The sequence below is a fragment of the Trachypithecus francoisi genome, unplaced genomic scaffold (genome assembly GCF_009764315.1).
Source record: "Trachypithecus francoisi isolate TF-2019V2 unplaced genomic scaffold, Tfra_2.0 Lachesis_group9, whole genome shotgun sequence".
In the NCBI taxonomy this organism is placed as follows: Eukaryota; Metazoa; Chordata; class Mammalia; order Primates; family Cercopithecidae; genus Trachypithecus; species Trachypithecus francoisi.
The window spans coordinates 30,883,280-30,889,023 of record NW_022681474.1 but is presented as its reverse complement, the minus strand read 5'-3'; the positions used below and the strand labels follow the sequence as shown (position 1 = coordinate 30,889,023).

General features: G+C 46.0%; 1 pseudogene; it reads left to right on the top strand.

The window, feature by feature from the left end:
- The first annotated feature begins 1,387 nt into the window (after window positions 1-1,387).
- Window positions 1,388-2,824, top strand: LOC117082392 (annotated as a pseudogene).
- The last annotated feature ends 2,920 nt before the right edge of the window (window positions 2,825-5,744 follow it).

Genomic DNA, 5,744 nt, shown 5'->3' with positions numbered 1-5,744 from the left:
AGAAAAATACAGTCACATAATTTTATAATAATCATTACCAGGCTTCTTGTTTATGTGTATAATTCTACATAAAAGAATCTTCTTGGCCAGGCATGGTGGCTCATGCCTGTAATCCCAGCACTTTGGGAGGCTGAGGCAGGCAGATCACCTGAGGTCAGGAGTTCAAGACCACCCTGGCCAACTTGGTGAAACCCCATCTCTACTAAAAATACAAAAATTAGCCAGGCGGCCGGGCGCGGTGGCTCAAGCCTGTAATCCCAGCACTTTGGGAGGCCGAGACGGGCGGATCACGAGGTCAGGAGATCGAGACCATCCTGGCTAACACGGTGAAACCCCGTCTCTACTAAAAATACAAAAACTAGCCGGGCGAGGTGGCGGGCGCCTGTAGTCCCAGCTACTCGGGAGGCTGAGGCAGGAGAATGGCGTAAACCCGGGAGGCGGAGCTTGCAGTGAGCTGAGATCTGGCCACTGCACTCCAGTCCGGGCGACAGAGCGAGACTCCGCCTCAAAAAAAAAAAAAAAAAAAAAAAATTAGCCGGGCATGGTGGCACATGCCTGTAGTCCCAGCTACTCCAGACGCTGAAGCAGGAGAATTGCTTGAACCTGGGAGACGGAGGTTGCAGTGAGCCGAGATCGTGCCACTACACTCCAGTGTGGGCAACAGAGTAAGACTCTGCCTCAGAAAAAAAAAAAAAAAAAGGAAAAGATTCTTCTTGGCCTGCAAGTTAATCAGTTTAGAAGCCATCTGGTATTTCAGCTGAGATAATAAACATATGAAGAAATACAAGTGGTTTTAAGATTGACAAGGTTAGGAGAAGATAGACCCAAAAACTGTAATAGATGTGACAATTAGTACAATAAAATCAGAATACAGGTCTCTGTCTCTCAGAGCTTTGAAAACAAGAATGACAAAGAGTACTTATAACCCATTGTTTTATTTCCTTTAACATTTTTTTCTATTCTTTTAATACCATAGCAAGTATGTGAACCCATCATTGTTTTATTTCTGTCAGAAAGCTTCTAAGTATTCTTTGTCCTTCTTGTAAAATCTCAGGGAGATGTGGCTAAATATCAGTCTTGTTCAAATGTATTCTACATGGAGAGATTTTCTTCTATTATTTCTTTGGTTATTACCTCTATTTTTCTCTCTCTACTCTGATCTAATTCACCTCCATTTTCTCTTCCTAGAATTTTATCAATCCTCTTGAATTAATCCTACAGGCCTCTTAATTTACCAGTCATATTTTTTATCATTGATAAGATAGAAAAATCTGAAAGAGTGCCTTGACTTTAGCTTTTAGCTCTTTTACTAATTTTCTTAAAATTTGGCAATCTTGGTCATTGGCAATGCCTGAGTCCTGTCCTCTCACTATCCTCCCCAGACAACATGAGCTTTACCACTTGCTCCATCCACTGTCTCCATCAACTACTGGTCCCTGGGCTCCGTCTAGCCGTCCAGCTATGGTACCCAGCCGGTCAGCAGCATGGCCAGCATCTATGTAGGCACTGGGGGCTCTGGTTCCTGGATCTCTGTTTCCTCCTCCACCAGCTTCTGGGGTGGCTTGAGGTTTGGGGGGCCTGGCCATGGGGATGGCCTGGGGTGTGACAGGAATGGGAGGCATCCAGAACGAGAAGGAGACCATACAAAGCCTGAATAACTGCCTGGCCTCCTATCTGGACAGGGTGAGGAGCCTGGAGACCAAGAACCGGAGGCTGGAGAGCAAAATCCAGGAGCACCTGGAGAAGAAGGGTTCCCAGGTCAGAGACTGGGGCCATTGCTTCAAGATCATGGAGAACCTGAGGGCTCAGATCTTTGCAAATACTATGGACAATGCCCACATCGTTCTGCAGATCAACAATTCCCATCTTGCTGCTGATGACTTTAGAGTTAAGTATGAGACAGAGCTGGCCATGTGCCAGTGTGTGGAGAGCGACATCCATGGGCTCTGCAAGGTCGCCGATAACACCAATGTCACTCAGCTGCAGCTGGAAACAGAGATTGAGGCTCTCAAGGAGGTGCTGCTCTTCATGAAAAGGACCATGAAGAGGAAGTAAAAGGCCTACAAGGCCAGATTGCCAGCTCTAGGTTGACCGTGCAGGTAGATGCCCTCAAATCTCAGGAACTTGCCACCATCATGGCAGACATCCAGAACCAATATGACGAGTGGGCTTGGAAGAACCAAGAGGAGCTAGACAAATAATGGTCTCAGCAGATTGATAGCACCACAGTGGTCACCACGCAGTCCCCTGAGGTCAGAACTGCTGAGATGATGCTCACTGAGCTGAGACGTGCAGTCCAGTCCTTGGAAATCGACCTGGACTCAATGAGAAATCTGAAGGCCAGCTTGGAGAACAGCATGAGGAAGGTGGAGGCCTGCTACGCCCTGCAGATGGAGCAGCTCAGAAGGATCCTCCTGCACCTGGAGTTAGAGCTGGCACAGACCCAGGCAGAGGGGCAGCACCAAGCCCAGGAGTAGGAGGCCCTGCTTGAACATCAGGGTCAAGCAGGAGGCTGAGATCACTACCTACCACTGCCTGCTGGAAGACGGCGAGGACTTCAATCCTGGTGATGCCCTGGACAGCAACAACTCCATACAAACCATCCAAAACACCACTACCTGCCAGATAGTGGACGGCAAAGTGGTATCTGAGACCAACGACACCAAAGTTCTGAGACATTAAGCCAGCAGAAGCAGAGTATCCTTTGGGGAGCAGAAGGGCAATAAAAAGCTCAGAGATCAAAAACATTTTGGCAATCTTTTTGCAATGGCACAATCTCAGCTCACTGCAACCTTTGCTTCCCGGGTTCAAGCGATTCTCCTGCCTCAGCATCCCGAGTAGCTGGGACTACAAGTGCGTGCCACCACACCTGGCTAATTTTTGTATTTTTAGTAGAGACAGGGTTTCACCATGTTGGCCAGGCTGGTCTCAAACTCCCGACCTCAGATAATCCGCCCGCCTCGGCCTCCCAAAGTGCTGGGATTACAAGCATGAGCCACTGCACCTAGCCCAATTTTGGCAATCTTTTATTTCCCCAAACTTTCTTTTCTGATGCTCATTTTTTAATCATCTTATTCCTGGTTTTTGGATTTCATGTATACTAAAATCTATTTAAGACACTACTTAGAATACTTTAAAAAATATACCCTGAATTGGCTGGGCATGGTGGCTCACGCCTGTAACCCCAGCACTTTGGAAGGCTGAGGTGGGTGGATCATGTGAGGTCAGGAGTTCGAGACCAGCCTGGCCAACATGGCGAAATCCCGTCTCTACAAAACAAAAAACAAAACAAAACAAAGCAAAATAATAAAGAAATAATACACAAATGCTTCTATGAAATTTACCAAATAGAAGGTTAAGTAGCTGAAAAGAAATAAGATTGGGAGGCGGAGGCAGGTGGATCGCTTGAGCCGAGGACTTCAAGACCAGCCTGGGCAACATGGCGAAACCCCATCTCTACAAAACAAAAAACAAAACAAAGCAAAGCAAAAACTAGCCAGGCGTGGTGGTGTACCCGTAGTCCCAGCTACTGGAGGGGCTGAGGTGGGAGGATTGCTTGAGCCTGGGAGGCTGAGGTCACAGTGAGCTGTAATCACACCACTGTATGCCAGACTGAGCGACAGAGTGAGATCCTGTCACAAAACAAAACAAAACAAAAAATGATGGGTGTAGTGGCTCATGCCTATGATCCCATCACTTTGGGAGGCTGAGGTGCGAGGATCACCTGAGGTCGGGAGTTTGAGACCAGCCTGACCAACATGGAGAAATCCTGTCTCTACTAAAAATACAAGATTAGCCGGGCATAGTGGCACATTCCTGTCACCCCAGCTACTCGGGAGGCTGAGGCGGGAGAATCACTTGAACCTGGGAGGCAGAGATTGCAGTGAGCCAAGATCATGCCCTTGCACTTCAGCCTGGGCAACAAGAGCAAAACTCCCTCTATAAAAAAAAAAAGAAAAGAAAAGAAAAGAAAAAGAAGTAAGATAGCAGAATCTTACTCTCCAAATCTGCCTTCTTTTTCTAATATGTACTTTAAAAAAATATGCACTATGCTTTACCTCTTGGTAAAGCATTAACTTAGAGATTGGATTGTGCAAGGCAGTGGCTGCCAATACATCATTAATCTTAGAGGACTATTCACTCTCATCAGTTGTCAAAAAGTAATGAAAATGGATAATTTCTCAACCCTATTGATAACACATGAGTATAGGCCGATTTGGATCATTTATTCCATGATCCTATTTTAGTCCCTTGTGGATAATGGAATCCCACTGTGTTATCTGTCTTTTTCCTTCCTTCTTTCCTTCCTTCCTTCCTTCCTTCTTTCTTTCTCTTTCCTCCTTTCCTCTCTCTCCTTCCTTCCTTCTTTCCTTCCTTTTCTTTCTTTCTTTCTTTCTTTCTTTCTTTCTTTCTTTCTTTCTTTCTTTTCTTTCTTCTTTCTTTCTTTTTTTCTTTCTTTCTTTCTTTCTCTTTCCTCCTTTCCTCTCTCTCCTTCCTTCCTTCCTTCTTTCTTTCTTAGATTGAATCTTGCTCTGTTGCCCATGCTGGAGTGCAGTGGCGCAATCTCGGCTCACTGCAAGCTCTGCCTCCCTGGTTCATGCCATTCTCTTGCCTCAGCCTCCTGAGTAGCTGGGACTACAGGTGCCCACCACCACGCCCGGCTAATTTCTTTTGTATTTTTAGTAGAGACGGGGTTTCACCATGTTAACCAGGATGGTCTCGATCTCCTGACCTCATGATCCACCCACCTCAGCCTCCCAAAGTGCTGGGATTACAGGTGTGAGCCACCGCACCCAGCCTCTTTCTTTCTTTCTTTCTTTCTTTCTTTCTTTCTTTCTTTCTTTCTTTCTTTCTCTCTCTCTCTCTTTCTTTCTCTCTCTCTCTCTTTCTCTCCTTCTTTCTTTCTTTTGTCAGGGTCTCACTCTATTGCCTAGGCTGGAGTGCAGTGATGCAATCATAGCTTACTGCAGCCTCAAACTCCAGGGCTCAAGCAAGCCTCCTACCTCAGCCTCCTGAATAGCTGGGACTACACCTAGCTATTTTTTAAAAAATTTTTGTAGAGACGGGAGTCTCACTATATTGCCCAGGATGATCTCGAACTTCTGGCCTCAAGCAATCCACTTGCCTCAACCTCTCAAAGTACTGGGATTATAGGCATCAGCCACCATATCCAGTCCAGATTGGGTTATTTCTTTTTAAAATATCTATCATACTTTCGAGTAAATTGACATTTGTGAACTTATTTCTATCATTTATTGTTATTATAGAAATTATCATCTTAAAGTGTGAACATGTAAACATCCAGCTTCTGGAGATTGTGGTCTACCTAATTCTGAACCCTAGGAGTTGCTTAACCCTATCTGTAAAATAGGAAAGTTCCAGCTCAGACTCTGGAATAATTCACATCCTCTGTATGTGGTGGATAAGAAGCAAGATCTTCAGGCCGGGCGTGGTGGCTCATGCCTGTAATCCCAGCACTTTTGGGAGGCGGGCGGATCATGAGGTCAGGAGATCGAGACTCATCCTGGCTAACACGGCAAAACCCCGTCTCTACTAAAAATACAAAGAAAAGAAATTAGCCTGCGTTTGGGGGCACCTGTAGTCCCAGCTACTGGGGAGGCTGAGGCAGGAGAATGCTGTGAACCCGGGAGGCGGATCTTGCAGTGAGCTGAGACCGCACCACTGCACTCCAGCCTGGGTGACAGAGCGAGACTGTCTCAAAAAATAAAAAAAAGAAACAAGAT